General features: G+C 45.9%; 1 protein-coding gene across 3 annotated transcripts in view; it reads left to right on the top strand.

Moving 5' to 3' along the window:
- The window catches only part of STX18 (syntaxin 18), a 705,236-nt gene that overhangs the window by 487,972 nt on the left and 198,761 nt on the right, over nucleotides 1-18,503 (top strand). The window lies entirely within an intron of this gene.

The raw sequence follows: 18,503 nt of genomic DNA, 5'->3' as shown, positions 1-18,503 counted from the left end.
TCACTGTACCGCAACAGTGACCGCAATTCAGCTGGACACGCCGTCTTTCGGCGCAGCATTGTAGGATGGCCACACCAGTGCGGCAATTTGCTGGACACCACCTCGGTGCCATCCGGATCTCGGCGCTTTCGAGTCACTGTACCGCAACAGTGACCGCAATTCAGCTGGACACGCCGTCTTTCGGCGCAGCATTGTAGGATGGCCACACCAGTGCGGCAATTTGCTGGACACCACCTCGGTGCCATCCGGATCTCGGCGCGTTCGAGTCACTGTACTGCAACAGTGACCGCAACTCAGCTGGACACGCCGTCTTTCGGCGCAGCATTGTAGGATGGCCACACCAGTGCGGCAATTTGCTGGACACCACCTCGGTACCATCCGGATCTCGGCCCGTTGTGCTGCCTTCGGCCTATTCGCACATCGGTCCGCTACTGACGCCGCCTCACGTGCCAACGGATTTTCTACGCTTTTTGTAGCCCTATGCCGCATAACAGGTCATGTGACTTGTTTATAAAACTTTTCATTGGTTCATTTTACTTTTGGTTTCCTAAAGATGGAAGGCTTGGTCATATGACCTAAAAATAACACTTTTCATTGGTTTAGAACATTTTTTTTTTCCCAAACGATGAAAGCCCCACCTTGTTTCTGGATCATTCAGACTGAAGCTGGCGTCAGCATGAGAGCACCACCATCTCGTGGCTCCGTCGTGGTCATTCCGCGAGCAATCATGGCAGCCGCTCCCCACCGGAAGCCTGCGGGAGTCGGGGGCCCCCAAGACTTTTATACAATCTTCACGGCTGAGGGGACGCTTTTCGAGAATGGAGCCCAAGCCCTAGCAGGCAAGCGTCCGAGTTCCAAAGTGTCCCAGGGCCATTTCAGTGGACCAGGCCCAAAACCGAGGAGCTGTCCGCCATTTTAAGAGCCATGTGGCAGCCGCCTATCGCTGCACTGCAAGAGTGGGAGCAACTCAACAACATGGTGAGCGAGACGCTGTGGCCGCAAGAGCGAGCGCAACTCAGCTAGATGGCCGCCACCTGGGGAGGCCCGTTCACGCCGGCTCCCCCACGCCCCCCCCCCGGGCCGCCGCACGCCAATTTTCGGAGCAGCATTGTAGGATACCAAAACCAGTGCGGCAGTTTACTGGACATCACCTGGGTGCCTGACGTACATGTTGTGTCAGCCATGTGACACTGGACACAGACCGCTACTGACGAGGCCTCCCCCCGCACCACCCGGGACGCCCCACGCTGTTTTTCTGTACTGCATTGTAGGATCCCTAAACCAGTGCGGCACCCAGGCGACATCACCTGGGTGCCGTCCAGAACTCTGCACGTTGTGCTGCCTTGGGACTATTCGCACAACAGACCGCTACTGACGAGGCCTCCCCCCGCCCCACCCGGGACGCCCCACGCCAATTTTCGGAGCAGCATTGTAGGATCCCTAAACCAGTGCGGCACCCAGGCGACATCACCTGGGTGCCGTCCAGAACTCTGCACGTTGTGCTGCCTTGGGACTATTCGCACAAAAGACAGCTTCTAACCATTGTTGCTTTTTGTGTTGAGAAATGTTTAAATGTTTTTAGTTTTTGTTCCGTTCGTTAAAGTTAGTAGTTAATAAAGTTTTATAACCTTACTTTGTTGGAGTGTTATCTATTTTTTTAAAAACGGGTGAATGGGGCCTTGAATCGGGTTATTGTCATGTGTGGGCTTTGGAAGTGTGCTGCTGCAGGATCGGACATTTCAAACTCAAATGCACGTTCTTTTTCTTACCTTTCCGAAGCATGGAGCGCAATAGCAAGCAGAGAAAGGGTGATGCACGTGTTGAACACTACCTGACCTGGCAAGTTGCTGGCAGTGCCCCCCCGCCCGCTCCTGAAAGAGGGCACACACACACCGCCGCCCCGAGTACTTCACAAATCTATAAAAGACCATGCGCTTGTTCATGAGGCTTAAATGGTTTATCACCTCTTCTAGAACCCCTGCATCGACCCTCTGACGTTTCATGGAAAAATTACCATGTAACACAATACCAAGCCCTGTCAGCTGAAACCCCCAAGGAATCGTGGGGCATATTATCAAGGGGGTTTATCTCCGCTTTTTTGGCTTTAAAAGCCATGAAAGCGGAGATAAAATTATCTCCCTATTACCAAGCTGTCGCTAACACCAGTTAGTGACAGCTAAAAGGAGATAGCGACCATCTTGGGCCCCGCTTTGCATGTCAGTGATACTTATCACTAATGACATGCAAAGTGGCGTGCCAAGATGTTAGCGACTGGAAACAGTCCCTAACATCGCTACCTTCTATTACCAACTTTTGGAGATATTCGCGCTAAGCGCGAATATCTCCAAAATCTAACACCTGCCCTGAGCAGTTCTAAGCCAAGTTATCCAATGGGAGGTGGATAACATGGCTAAGAGCATTAGGTCGATAATACATGAATATCGCTGACTTTTCTGCGATAATAGCAAGGTTTATCTGCGATAAAAATCGCCGATGTGCGGCGATAATTTTTGTCTCTAAACAAGTTAGAGACAAAAATTATCGCTAGTTGTTCGTAATATGCCCCCGGGTTTTTGCTTGCAGAAATCGGGAGGCGGGAGACTAGCACTGAAATCAGTAGTCACACGCCTGAATCAGGAGGATTGGCATGTCTGAATTCTCTACAGCTGGGGCCATAAACTACATCCGCAGGGTTAGGTGATAGCCTGGGACCAGCCTGGCATCTAAAATGGCTGCCGTGCACGACAAAATTGTGGCATTCGAAAAAAGGCAAGATGGCGCAGCCGCTGGAAGAGATGTATCAACATATATCAGCCTCCTCAGCCACCCTCAGGAAACATAGGGGATTAGGATACGTCTCCCGCACCCCCTTATACCTAGTACTTTAATTAACGAAGCACAAAATGGCGAATTCCCGTTTCGCTACCAGTTTGCGGCCCAGTTCGCGGCCCGTGAAGCGCTTCTACCGTGAAAAATCATTTTTTTTTTATTTTCCCCACGGGACCCTTTAATAACCCCAACAACATTCCTAGGGGGTCAAGAGGGGGATACCTTGCCCCCTTTCATTAAATTCCCCCTTAGTTTTTCACCTTTTCTTCTCTCTCGATCCTACCGAGAGACAAGATGGCGGCCGCTCCGGACTGTCACGCAGCAAAAAAAAAAAAAAGCTCACGCACAGCCGCTGGAAGAGATGTATCAACATATACCAGCCTCCTCAGCCACCCTCAGGAAACATAGGGGATTAGGATACGTCTCCCGCACCCACTTATAACTAGTAATTTAATTAACGAAGCACAAAATGGCGAATTCCCGTTTCGCTACCAGTTCGCGGCCGCGCTTCTACCGTGAAAAATCATTTTTTTTTTATTTTCCCGACGGGACCCTTTAATAACCCCAACAACATTCCTAGGGGGTCAAGAGGGGGATACCTTGCCCCCTTTCATTAAATTCCCCTTTCGTTTTCCACCTCTTCTTCTCTCTCGATCCTACCGAGAGACAAGATGGCGTCCGCTCCGGACTGTTTAGAATGTTGACAGACACCGGAGAGCCAATCAGCTTTCTGCGCGCAAAGTTCCGATAAGCGAAAAGTAAGCGGACCGGATCGCTGCCCAGAGCGCTGTTACAGATATATATCTTGGTTTGAACGTTAATTTCTCAAAAACTACTGGAGCACATATATTGAGACCTAGCAAAGGCACATCGGGCTAACAGTCCCTACAATTTTGCCAAGTTTCGTGCAAATCCATTCAGCCGTTCGAGCTAAAAGTGAGTCCAACCGCCCTATGGAAAAATGAATGGGAAAAACGCGTTTTGGGACCCCCCTTTTTTCTCAGCCCCCCCTTGACGAAACTCCACCAAATTTTCAGGGGCTGCTCAGAATCAAAATGTGCCATTTTCCTGAAAATTTCAGCCGCTTCCGTCCATAAACGCCAAAGTTATTAGACATAGAATTTTCAGAAGTCCCATAGAGAAAAAATTCTAACTATATATACCTACTGGCTATCGCCAGTAGGTAATATGGGTAGATATAGGAATACTATATCTAAGCAAGGGGTGATTACACGACCTTGCCCAAGCTGAGTGATCAGCCTGTGGTGTCAGTTTGGATGGCCTGCCAGGGGTGGCATAATTCATGCTGCAGCCCCTGGTAGGCCTTGGATGCACCTATGTCCTGGATACCTATGGTACATTATACAGGGGCTCACAAAGGTGACCCAATACCCAATTAGGTATGTACCTAAAGTACATGGTATGAATTTAGAGAGAGAACAGCTGGGCTGTGGGTCTGATTATCAGGCCCACAGCCACACTAAAGTCGAAAAACCAGTGAATCACAGCAAAAAGTGGGGGTGACCATAGGAAGCAGACCCTACTCTCCTACACCACCTACAAGCACTTCAGTAAGTTTAACCGCGCTATGCACCAAAGTGTTAAAAAAAAAACCCAGGCACCCCCACAACCGTAATTGAAGTACTCATTTGTCTCCCTGCAGCAATTAATATACAGGATCTTCCGGTGCTGGCACATATTCTACAACGGTTTGGAAATGCTACGGTTGTAGCAGGGCATTAGAGAAGCCCGCTGACCTTTATCCTTAGGAGCCAGTCTTCCTCATCGTGAGGTAAGGCGCATTTTTAAACATCTGTCTACAATCTCACCTGAGCCATTACATGATGTAACCTTAAGGTTTTCTTTCCCTTTTACCTCATCACTGAAGAACCCGGCCGGGTCCTCATTTGAGTTTTTACCTTTCACTTCCCACGGGGCACATCACGTTCACACAGGCTGCGCCCCTTTACCATCCAGGTAACCTTCCGATTTCACTACTAGTCCTTCAATACAGTTTCTCGCATATGTACCTGTACAATGGGCCTAATGCTTTCCCCATCTTAATTGTAGATGTCCCTACATTAGGAGTCCTGAAGAGACCCCACATTCACAGGAGGGTTGAAAAGCCGTCGACAAGTTTATAGAACAGACCATCACACAGCTAGTGTCACTGTATATCTAGGCTGTGAAAATGTATATTGAATGGTCGTTGCTTAGAATTTATGGAAACCTTTTGTAAACTGTTCACTGTATATAGTCACTTTTTGGTTCCATTTCACTTGGGGACACAATGCACAAAGTATTCCGCTTTTTGAATCGAAGAAAGTGTTTATACTATTTACTGAGTGTTTATATAAACATTATAGAGCAAACTGTGTAGAAAGTTTTTGTTCTCTGATATTATTAGGTTCTTCACAAGCCTATTGCGATTGTGCATATACATTGCTTGAATCATTTTTCTTATTACCCACTGGAACCGCAAGTAGCAGGACAAGCGGGAACCAATTAAAAAACGCTTCCCAACACGGAGTGTATGAAAGATGGTATAATTCCGAATATCATCTCAAATGTGCTAACCAAAGCAGAGCTGATACATTTAAAAAAATGCACTATTCTTTTGGTATCAGACATGTTAAAGACACGATGGACCAGCTCCTTAAAATGCAGCTGGAATTTAGTGTGGAGTAGTGTCTGTATCTCAGACGAGGACCTTGCAACCTGGAGATCAAACGTCTTTTTGGCTGAAGTTAAGGCCACGTCCTTAAGTAAAAGCATGGCTTTCAGTTTGCTTAGGGAGACAAATGTTATGTTGGAAACATTTATCGACGGCCATAGCGCTGCCTTAGGTAGGTGGGTAGGTGGAAACCGTACTTGTGTACACCAAGTGACTATGGAAATAACCATCACTAGATAAGCGATGCCAGGTTCCATTCCGCAGCAACCTTGTTCATTCAGCATCAAATACCTCCCATTTGAGAGCAGCCTGAAGACAGGCTGAATCACAGCAGCTGGGGAACCCTTCAGATAACAAGACAAATTCCCCATTGAACATTGTATGTCCCATGGAGAGAAATGTCCTTGTAAACCAAGGAACCGCTTAAGACGTCTTCACAGTCAGAGCCACTAAGAAAAACTGATGTGTCCCCATTCCTGTATCTAAACTGGAAAAGTAATTCCTAATACTCGTGCACTTATTCGTCCCCCAGAGCTTCATATCTGCCTACCTGTTGGTATTGGAGACAATATTTGAATTGAAATGTTTTGACCTGTAACCATGGATTATCCAGTCAGTGGATGGTGTCTCAGCCACGGTGAAAGGTAATTGGTCTTATTTTTCAATGTGTAACATGGTATATTTCACATCTCTACGTGCCATTATAATCTGTCTTTCTGTTAAAGCATATTCTAAAAACAGATTTGCACTGTTGATGTAACGCCGTGGCACGTGGCCAGAACGTAACGTTTGTAACGTCCAGTTCAATATTACTATCGACCGTAATTGTGCCTGTCCATGTTATAATATAGACCCATCTTGTTGTATTTTGTCAATTGCGGAAGACACTATGTTGCCTAGAGAATAAATTGTGGGTGATAAAGTGGTCATACCGTTGTCAACCACAGCCAAAGCCTTTTCTAAATTAACCCTATCATTCTTGTGTAATCTCTCAGCTGTTTTCTGTTAAGAAATCTTCCACACCTCATTGTATATTCCATATGAAAAGCGCTTTTGAAGTGGGTTCCGGGGACCTAGTAAAAAAAATCATTGAGATCCATGTCATCAGAAAGAAGAGACAAGTGTTGTTTCACCTGGGAGTTTTGAGGTTTTTAGCCAATCAAGGCATAACTTCCCAACTCTGTATGACGTCATATCGATTAGGCCTTATTGATCATAAACCCTTCGGTGTTACCAAGTAAGCTAGACTGATACCCGATTGTGTCCACAGGCCAAACCAACCAACCCTTCCAATTGGGGTCTGATAAATTGAAAGAACCATTATGAATCGTGGTGTCTAGAGTATCCTCGCTAAAGTGTGTAAAGTGCTGCCAATTCTCGAAGCGCGAGAATGCTGGAAAACCCGGTGTGTTAAAATCTTTTGTTTTCGCTATACCCAGACATGAAGTTTGTTGCACTGTTTTGTCCAGGACAATCATTTGATGTGGTATGAGGCATGCTCTAAATATGGCCTCCGTCCCCTGAACCTCTAAATCTTTTGTCCCCCAGATCGACTCTGTGTCTGTTGTGTCTTTCAAAAAGTTGAAAACCTGTATAGACAGTTGGGAAATAAAGGAAGCAGAATATATCAGCTTGGTGTTTGTTAGCATATTTTTCTTTGCAGGTGTATGTGCAAGCCTATAGTTATATGAGGCTGGGTCTGATGTTTTAAAACCCTAAAAATAAGCAAACTTCTGTGCAAAAGTCTTTGAACTACCTTTATACATTGTTGGGCAGTATTCCCATTGTGTGTAATTCTCAACAGCGTATGGGATACTAGCTTTATGTAAAAAATGGTGACCATGATGCTGGTAACAGAACATGTCCACGAAATTACTTGTACCACCATCATACCATTCATCATTAGAAAATGCAGCTGATTGCTCTAAATCGGAAATCACAAATTATGCACAGTTTCAATGTTTCTATCATCAGAGAAAATACTAAAGGTGATGTAATTTAAAGAAATTTTGAATAAATAAGACATTTTCAAAAGTTCAGTAGGACTATATACATCATACGATACCCTTTCCCATACAATTTCTTCAGGAACTGGAACCGCTGTAATGTTTACCATAGACAAGTCTCTTAGTTCACAATGTGACGATGCTTGTGGCTTAAGAACTAAGTTCACAAGTTGTACTGCAGAGCTTTTTGGGAGAAAGTGTCCATTCAGAAGTAGGAAAAAGACAGTTACTATACCAATCCAAAGTTCCAGGAAAAGTAATCCAATTGTAATCCATATATGGATCCAGGGAACAACAAAGTAAGTATTTTTTAGCCACAGATAAAAAGCATAACCCTAAGCTTAAAAGGAAGAGCCGGTGTTGGCAGCTCAGGTTCACTTTGATCTGATGAGAAGTCCTCATAATCCACGAAGTAGCCAGAGGCTGTCCGGTCTATTCTTGGCAGCTTATTGAGTTTTGTAGAACTGGTAGATGACTCGATCTGTGGCGTGTTGACATAGACGTCCTTAATTTTACGAAATAAAAATGTTGTACTTGTTGACTGTATAGTTGTAGTTGTTTCAACTGGGAGAAGCATCATTGTGAGGGAGGGATGAGGACCTGTTTCCAGGGCTTACCAGACGCCACCTGGGCAGACGCCATGGTGTCAGGAATATCAGAATCCGGGCGCCTGTGGGTTAATCCTCCACCTCTCCCGAACAGGCTGCTGGTAGTCACGCCCTGAAAAGGAGGGCCCACAGAAAGCACAATAAGACCGGAAGGAAGATGATGTTGGAAGGAGATGCTTCAACGTGTGGGACGACCAACAAGAAGGGGCAGTGTTCCAGTTCACAGGAGCTGGAAAACAGGAGCTGAAATCAAAGGGGCTGAGGTGGCCGGACCGGTATCCCGAAGACGACGGTCCTGACTTATGGATGGAGGACTGGCGGACACCCCAGGAGAGCCGAGAATCCCGCCGCAACTCTGGGGAGAGTTGTGGCTATCGCGGTGAGTGCCTGTGAGAGAGCAGGGAAGAAATGCTATAACGGGCGGGATTGTTGTGTCTCACTCCTTTCCAGAAAACAGCACTGTAAGGGGGGGGCGGCAACTCCATTTTTTTTTACATCATTTGCCTCAGACCCCAGTTGACAAAAATAGGGTGTTGTTACCGTTACTCTGTGTTAAGGAGACGTAGGCTATCGAGAGGGACTAGGAGGAAGCCCCTGCCTACTACTACACAACAGTCCCAAAGAATGTCACAGGCCCGTTTATTTTTTTTTAGAAAGGTGTGGTCTCACTCTCTTCCTGTTTAGGTATACCGAAGACTGTTGATGTTGGCCTACTTAAAAATGGAACTGAGGAGGGGGCCCAACACAGTCAGAGAGTTTTCAAAGAGGCCTAATCGTAGGATCCAAAATTATTTTAAACATGACAACTCAAAACCCCTAAATTATGATCCCAAAAACTAGCGCTATGTCCAGCCTAATAAACAATCCTATAATGCTTTCTTTTTGCTGTTCTGCAATCTACCCAAATCGGTCCTAGATGTTTAAATAAAGAGGATAGCCACTCCGAATGTGTGGGGGGTGTACCTTCTACCCATCTCTTGAAAATTTCCCTCCTAGCCAACAGGATTGCATAAAAGAGGAACCTGCTTGCAGGGCCCGTTACCTCGCTAGATATGCCAAAAATTATCAGGGAAAGAGTAATTTGGACTGCGAATCCCAAACAATCAGCAATAGTTGCCCCTACTTTTTCCCAATATTCTGTTATCACTGGGCATACTTTAAACATGTGAATATTAGAGGCACTTTCTAAATCACATTTCTTACAGCTGACTGGGGGTCTCTTAGATATGTTGGGCAGTCTTAATGGAGATAAGTAGGCCCTTTTGGTAGTGAAATAATGATTCCTCCTGAGCCAAGCTTGTTTTACAGCAGCAAACAGGGTGTTAAAAGAAGTTTGCCACAGATCTTCCCAATGTTCATCTGGCATAAAGGGTCCCCACTGGTCACTAGTTGCTCCTCAAGGGTATTTCCTGTGCCTATGTCTTTTTTTATTCTAGGCCCAACTCTGCCGCTGTAGCTATTTAAACCTGGACATGCCCTCCTCTAGCCTATTGTGAAGTGTCAACCATGATGTGAGTGAGCCTTCGAGCGCAAGATCCCCCCCACACCTTTAATCCCGCTGTTCTAAGGGGAGTAGCTAGTTTGTCTTTCAGTCAATCTGAAACCCCCTGGAGAGTCCCACAGGGCGGCCCGACTTGAAATGTAATTAAGCCCAGTGCACTGTTTAATTCTAGCCCATACTCGAGCCATCCCCAGCATAACTTTCAACCTGACCTTTTTGAAGAACTTCTGTTCTCCATATTTAAAGAGGAATCCCTCCTGTGACAGACCCAGCGGAGAACATCGCCCCTACCCCTGTATGATCTGGGGTTTTCAGCAGCATTCTCGAGTGCGACAACTGAAAAGCCCATGCATAGTACTGCAAGTCGGGCAGTACAAGACCTCCTTTCTCCCTTCTACGCCTCTGCTTCTCCCAGGCTATCCTCTTGGCCCTGTATGCCCAAACAAATGAGTTGATTGCTTGCTGAAGCTCATCTATCACCAATTTTTCAAAATGTAAAGGAATAGTGTTGAAAAGAAAAGTGATTTTTGGTAGTATAACCATTTTGATCAGATTAATCCTCCCCAGAATGGTCAATGGGAGATGGGCCCATGATTTCATTAATTTCTGGCATTCCTTAAAAACATTTGCCAGGTTGATCCCTGAGATCTTATATATGTCCTGAACAATTCTGACCCCCAAATACCTTGTCACTCTTGGTCTGGTACCGGCACTCCGGTAGGTTCCATGAAATAATCTCCATTTTTTCAGTGTTAACCTCGTAACCGGAAACCTGCCTAAAGTCCTATGCCAACCTGATGACCTGTGGAAAAGACCTCTCCAGGCCAGAAGAAAGGATCCGGATGTCATTGGCATACAGAGCTACCTTCCTCTCCCAGGCCTCAAACTTGAATGGTGAAATACTGGGCTCCTATCTTAAGCGCTGAGCGAAAGGCTCACTATATAGATCAGAGGAGTGGGGAGAGAGGGTAGCCCTGTCTAGTACCCCTGGTGATCCTCAAAGGGTTGGTCAATTTGCCATTTACCACGAGTTTCGCCGAGGGATCTCAATATATAAGCTGAATAACTCGACAGAATTTTTCACTAAAATTAAATTTTTCCATAACTGCTGAGAGATATGTCCAATTAACCCTATCAAAGGCTTTGGTAGCGTCTAATGAAATAGCAGCAAGAGGAAGTGCGAAGGTGGTAGCCAAGTCTATTGCACCGACAAAATCATAAGTAAGGTCAGCTAGATTCCTGCCTCTCACAAAACCCTTTTGATTGGGATGAAGCATATCTCTTGTCACTGCTCCCAGCCTATCTCCCAGGATCCTTGGAAAGAGTTTGTAATCTGCATTCAGCAGCGAGACGGGTCTATAAGACCCACAGTTCACCAGATTTTTCCATGCTTTCAAGATCAATGAAAAAGTGGCTTCTCCCCATGAATCCGGGAGCCTAGCACCCTCCGATAGTATCTCATTAAAGAGTGCTGTCAAGGTCAGGATTATTGCTTCCCCCAAATATCTATACTGTTCAGCTCGGAGCCCATCGGGCCCGGGAGCCTTTCCTCCCTTACAGGCAAATATAGCCTTCTTGACCTCTTGCTTGGATATATTTAGCTCCAGATCTTCTCGCTGAGAGGACTATAGGGAGGTAAGCTTACTCCCACTTAGCCACTCCATGGCTGTGGTTTAGTCCACTGCACTGTCCTCTTCATATAGCTCCTGAAAGAAAGCGGGAAAAATATCCCCGATCTCTTTGTCTGTGGATAACGCAGTATTCTTATCGTCCCTGTCAATTTGTTTTATTAAATTTCGAGTCCTATCAGACTTGGCTTTCAAAGCCAGAAGCTTGCCGGCCCCCTCTCCGTACTCAAAATGAGTAAGCTTACTGGCCTCCCATCTTTTTGTAATCCTCACCTGGATAATAGTATCCATTGGTCCTTTAGACTACCCAATTTAACCAGGTATTCTTGACGCTTTGCAGGGACAGTTTCAATATTCAAGCTCAGCTCTACTACCTTCATCTCGGTCTCAATATGAGCCACCTCCTCTCTGTATTGTCTGTTTTTGTAACACACGCTACTCGTGACCATGCCTCTTAAGAAAGCCTTCCATGCATCCCATACCACTTGCATCTCAGCTGAACCGATATTCATATTCAGAAAACACTCTGTTTTATGAAGCAAATACTTAGTCTCCGATTCATCGAGAAGTAAAGAACAATCAAACGTCCAAACCCTTGATTGTACCTTCCTGGCCAAGACTAAGTCCATCCATACAGCTGCATGGTCTGATAAATGGGGAGTCAAATAGCCAATATCCTTGACTTTACCCCTGAGGTCGTGGCTGACCAAAATATAGTCAATCCTTGACTTATGGCCATATTTGCTGTTATAGAAAGACTCCTGGCTGAGAACCGGACCTATCTCTCCAGATATCTCAAAGTCCGGTCTGTGCCATCATCATTTGAAGGTATGTCCGAGATCTGGACAACACATTAGCCCTACTGCTGGGGGACTTGTCCAGCTTGGGATTAAAGACTATGTTAAAGTCCCCAGCTATAATAACTGGGTCTGGAAATCCCAAAAGATTTGAAAAAATAGTTTTCAGAGAGGAGGGGTCATCTTGGTTTGGGCCCACCACCGTCAGCAAAAAACTTTGAATATTCAATTTCACAATGGCCCACCTGCCACATGGGTCTACTGTTGAATATAAAATACAAGTGTTTGCTTGCCCTTTAATCAAAATAGCTACACCCCTTATATTGACACTCTGATTGGAAGTGATCAGGTGTTCCACCCACTTTAAATTTTCAAAAATTGCAAACATTTCTTCTTTTAGGAGATGGATTTCCTGAAGGATAATGACCTGGGCAGGAGAATCTTTTATATACTGCACATTTTTAGCCCTCCTGGCTTGTACTCGCTGACCGTTAACGTTCCAGGATAAACACTGGATGTTACTCATGGAGGTTTAAACACCAGAACCTTGAGTGTACCAAGTCTCCCAGACAACTGATCCCAGACCAAATGTGACAAAACCAAGCTAGAAGGCGACTGAGGATATTTTTTTATTTTTTACCCCAATGCTTCCCACGCTGTGAACCCGGGCAGGAGAAACTTTTAGATACTGCAGAATTTTAGCCCTCCTGGCTTGTACTCGCAGACCGTTAACGTTCCAGGATAAAAACTGGATGTTACTCATGGAGGTTTAAACACTAGAAGGCGAATGAGGATATTTTTTGTTTTTTACCCCAATGCTTCCCACCCTGTGCACCCCCCCACCCCCGGAGAACCCTTCCCTTATTTACCTGGACTAATATAGTCCAGATTATGCCCACTGGGGCAACCTACCATGTCCCTATATACTCAAGTGCTAGAAAAAGGCGAAAGACTAGCACCCTGAGACCCTACCTCCGATTTCACTCAACTACGCTTCTCTGGATATAAGACCCACCCCAGAGAACCCTGGAAACCTGATAATAGTGATATGTATAGTAATCCGTAACTAATTTATTTTGTAACTTTACCATGGCTGTCTAAAAGCTCATCTGCCTCTTGCACTGATTTTATGTTGTACATCTTGTTGTTATGCATGATTTTCAGGAGTGGGGGAAATTTAGCAGGTTAACCGCACCAAGCTTCTTAAAGTCGTCCAGCTTCCTGCCCAGCTTCCATTGTCTTTCCAGAGTGACTCCGGCCAAGTCAGAACGGATTTCATAGGAGAAATCTCTGGGTTTCAGAGATGTTTGCTTTAAGGCACTGTTAAGGATCTTTTCCTTCAAGGAAAAAGTGAGGACATTTATAAGAATCTTCCTGGGCTTTGTCCGATTAGGGTGTTTCCTAAAGGGGTCCCTATGGACCCTCTGTATATCTTTCTTCAAGTCCTCCTCAGATTCTTCAATCTGAACTGATTCTTTTATAAGTGCTACAATGAAGGACATGAGATCTCCCCCCTCCCTCCCTTCCTGAACATTCAAAAGACGCTAATTATTTCTCCGCAAATTGTTTTCTAGCATCTCGAGCCTGTCCCGAAGCACCACCTCTTCTCTCTTGAGCGATGTAATATCTGCTTTAGCAGCTCCCAAGTCATCCCAAATTTCACCCACTGAATTTTCCAAAGCCACTGTCCTAGAATTTAGAGATCAATTTTCTTCTCTAGGGACTCGCAGAAAACCCTGATTTCCCCTTGATTTGCCTCAGAGACAGAGAAGCCCTTCCTGATATCTACTGAAAGGGAAAAGAAGAGTACCTCAAGAGATACCCCTGAGGACCCCCTGATTCCATGTTCCTCGGAGACTTTACCCACCTCTGTGCTGACGTTATCTGCCATACTTTGACAGTCTGGGGTTTCCCCTCCCGGAGAAACACTAAATTCAAAGCCTTAATTTGGGCTGCTCTAGGAGTTGCAGATACAGTTGCCAGTGAGGTGTGTGTGGCAGGGAGGGGGGCTACCCGCCACCTCCATCCTCTCCAGAAAGGGCCTTAACTCCAACTGCCCTACCAAGCGCTTCCTAAGGGCCTCCCCTTGTTTGACCACGTCCAACACCAGAGGTTGAACTTTAAAGTATGAGCGCAAATGAGGCGTAATCTTGATTCTCAAATCCAGAGGATTACTTTTAGCTCTACCTGCTTTAATACTCCTGCGCTTGACCTCGCAGTGCTGAAAAGTTGAACAGCTGCTATCCACGAACAAAGCTTAGGTGCACTCCCCTTCCCCTGGGTTACATTGTCATGTATAACAGATTTTCCATCCCGGGGCTGTTGAAGTTTTCCCCATTGGTTTTCACTTTTGCTGACCCACCATGTTTCTTGCCTCTCCTTATGCCTTTTGTTGTAGGTGCTGTGTTGTTCTCAAAGGTGGTACTAGGATTAGCTCTTTATCAACCCCCCCCCCCTCCTGACCCGCCAGTACCTGCTTCAGTTGTGACTGCGTAGAGTGCAAGTGCAGCACTAGCGTACCGCCCTCAGTAGTCAGCGTTGCGCTGGCAGAAGCTACAGAAACTACAGTGGGAGGAGCCCCCCTCCTAACCCCATGCACCTGTAGCTGTTCCAGTTGTTGTTGGTGCGGCTGTATGCGTAATGGTGAGAGTCTTGTGTCCTCAGGACGCAGATGCATGCCTGGCTGCTTCAAATGAGCAGCCCTCTCCAGTGTAGAAAAAAGTCGTCCTTTGCTGCATCTGCCGATATCGGCCCGGAGGAGCCCGCGAGCCGCTGCTTTGCGACCCCTCCAGGGCGGTGGCAGACCATCGCGGCAAGTCGGCAGACACACCAACGCACATCCCCTTGAAAGAAGAACAGTCCTCGGCCCCCGTACAAAAGAAGAAACTGCAAGTGAAATCGCTGAAAAAAGGGACACAGGAGAATGAGATCGCGGGTCTCAACCTCGCCTACGCATCAGGCACGGGACTTAGGTGCCTCCGGTGGCAAGTGGCGGCCGCCGTGTTCTCCCCAGCACTACTCCATCATCATTGTTTATATTTTCTGGGTGTGTTTTTGTTTTGTTGTTTCTTGGTTCCCTTATTACCCACCTATCTTAAAATGCCACGAGACAGTATCGGAGGCTATGAGAATGTTTAGTTAGTTCTCTGTTTTTTTCAGTTGTAATTTATTAAAACAAAAGGCAATACAGAGTATGTGAAACTGTGATTATCATGTCAACCTTTAAGGAATAAGAAAGGTAAAGGACAGGAAAGGAGTAACTATGTGCCGCTTGAGGACATCTTTAATTAAACCAAATGGCTAAGGACAGAAATAAAGCCGTCTGTCTAACCCCTTTTTCTCTTCAACGAAGAAATCATATCTGGATGTGGTGAAGGCTGTTCTATCTAGTTTTGTTTTTCTTTTTTTTCGTTAAGGAACACCTAAAACTCACTGTTCTTGTGCTTTCTCTCGAGCCACCTGGGGACGTCGATAATCCAGAGCAGACCTGTGAAGAAGGGAAAAGATGACAGATGTAAATATCAACAAAGCAAAAGAACCAAAAACAACAATCTTCACACTCCCACCTATCTACAAAAAAAATATGTATCTCGCCAATTCCAACAACTGTTATTTTGTTTTGAGAAGTGTTAAATAAAAGTGGACAAGATCGAGAATCTTATCGGGCCTCCTTGATTTTGTTTCTGCCCATCCCTCCGACAATCGTTTCATTGTCATTCACAGCTTCTCTTTGGAAAATGGTGCCTTTAGTTGTTATTAAAGTTTCCATCTGAACTTTTTGTAGTGTAGTTCCTATATTCCCAATAGGCTCTGCGCATTGGAATAACATAAATGGCAGCGCACTTGCCTCTCACGGCAGTGAAGGCTGCTCCAAGCATGGGGTGCATATACTCCTTTATCACTTACATTGCGTCATATTGGTATAGTGCACCTACCATTGCAGGGTGGTGAAGGTCTATGAACCGTGCATTGTGACACAGAGTGGTTCAATGTACACTTGATAACCCACAGTTGCATTTTATGTTATTGGCATTCCGACATTGAACTCGATGTACTTGAAATAGAAAGAGAGGTATACAGATACTGAGTTAAGAGACAGGAAGAGAGTATCAGATTACAAATTGGCCAGCTGTACAAAACTACTCTCTGACTCATTGAGCCCACTTTGTACTGATTTGAAGAATGTGATCCATTTCAGCTCGCGCACATTAAGAATAGAGGAGATGTTGCCACCCCTGGGGCCCAGATTAACATGCTCGAGGACAATCCATTGTAGACTTTCTGGTGTATGGTCCTTGCTCACACAGTGTTCTACCATGGGCGCCACGGTCACTTTGCATCTAACGCGACTGCAATGTTGCAGAAACCGTGATTTTACCCGTTGTTGTCTGCCCCACATAAATTAGGTCACATGGGCAAATGATACGACACGACATTGGTGGTGTTGCAGTTAGTATATGTTTTGAGTTTAATCTGATGTTGTTTAAAAATAAATTCCTTAGTCTTGATGGTTTGTGGACAGGACTTGCAATTTCCACATTTGTAATGTCCCAAAAGGGGTGCAAGATTCCACATTGACGTTAGGGTGGGTGTGGGTGGAGCTTCCAAAAATGCGCAGACCACGTGGTCACGGATACTTCTGGCTTTTTTGAAAGAATGCTACAATTTCTCTGGATCCTCAAGAACTGTCCAAAGGGCAAATTATCACGAAGGTCTCGGGTGGTGGCTGGAGTATTGTTGCAAAGAATTGCATTCTGCCGGTTTCCTGAACAGAGTGGTGTACAGTACCTTCGGGCCTGGCAAAGAAGCCAATTAAGCCTTCGGGCGACTCGGGCTCAGTCAGCCTTCACATGGTGCTGGCGCCAACTTACCGGCACCGAAAAAGACATCGACACCGGCTACGCCGACGCCCAAACCATCGGCGCCGAAACACACAACTCCTTCGGCACCGAAACCCAGGTCGGAACCAAGCAAAGCTTCGGATTCCAAAAAACCGCCGGAACTGAAAAAAGCATTGGATCCAAAGAAACAACCGGATCCGAAAACAGCCGACCCGAAAAAACCTTCGGAACCGAAAAAACATTCGGAGCCGAAAAAGACTCCTGCTTCTCCGACCAAGGACATTGTCACAAAACCAAAGCAAGCCGCTTCGGTGCCGAAACCTTCCACAGCACCAAAAGATCGACCTCCGGCAGAAGACTTATATTTTCCGGACCCTGCCCAAAAGACTCTGGCTAAGGACCCAATAACTGGACAGTTGATTTTGGCCTCAAAGAAGCGACCTCTGGACAAACCAGTCCAGCTCCGCTTGCAAAGAAGGACATGGCTACCTCGCTTTTAAGACTGCCTTCCCCTTCTCTTCCACCAATGCCATCACCACAATCTCCCATACCACAGCATTCCCCTTCACCTTCTCATACAGATGATAGTTCTGATGATATGGCGGGTAATATGCCTGATCCAGACACACCTACAGGATCACCTGACCCATGGGTTGATTACACCACTCCAGATGTACCAAATGTCCCTCAGGATGACTTATACCCCTCACGGCCTTCCCCACCTGAAGACACTACAGGGTTTAACGAGCTAATGCACAGAGCTGCACAATACCACGGGGTAGACATGCATACAGACCCTGTAGATGAAGACTTCATGATGGATACCTTTGATAACGCACAAAGGTTGGCATCCATCTTACCAATGCTCGAAGGAGTGATCAAACACACTGCTGAAGGACTAGAATTATTAATCCTCGTATAGAGAAGAAATATAAAGCTGCCCCTTCAGACCCAGAATACATTAAGGGGCCAGTACCACTAGACTCACTTGTAGTTTCCAACGCACGCAAGAGAGCTAACTCGGAAACATCAGGTGATGCTGCCCCACCAGATAAGGAGCCTAATTTACTAGACGCATCAGGGAAGAGAACTGCGTCTCAAGCAGCAAACATCTGGCGTATCGCCAACACACAAATATTGCTATCCAGATATGATCGAGCACATTATGACGAATTAAGGTCAATAATGAGACACCTCCCTGGTAAGTACAGAGATAGGGCACATGAACTCATCCAAGAGGGTAAAAACATAAAAAATACCTCCATCAGATGTGCCCTTGACGCAGCAGATACTGCGTCTACAGCAGTTAACACCAGCGTCCTGCTACGTAGACATGTCTGGATACGTGTATCAGGATTCAAACCTGAGGTACAAAATGCCATTCTAAATCAACCTTTCGATGAGCAACACCTATATGGACCCAACGTGGATGTATCTCTTGAAAAAATGAAAAAAGATAGACACCGCCAAATCTATGGGAGCCCTGCAGTCGCAGGCTCCCAAACGTTCATTTCGTCGCTCATCATATAGAGGAGCCACCAGAGGATATTCCTCAGACACAGCCTCTGCCTCATACAAAGCCCCCACACAATCCACTTACGACAAGGGCTACTAAAGGG

This window comes from Lissotriton vulgaris, chromosome 1_1 (genome assembly GCF_964263255.1).
Source record: "Lissotriton vulgaris chromosome 1_1, aLisVul1.2, whole genome shotgun sequence".
In the NCBI taxonomy this organism is placed as follows: domain Eukaryota; kingdom Metazoa; phylum Chordata; class Amphibia; order Caudata; family Salamandridae; genus Lissotriton; species Lissotriton vulgaris.
This window is presented reverse-complemented; position numbering and strand designations above follow the sequence as displayed.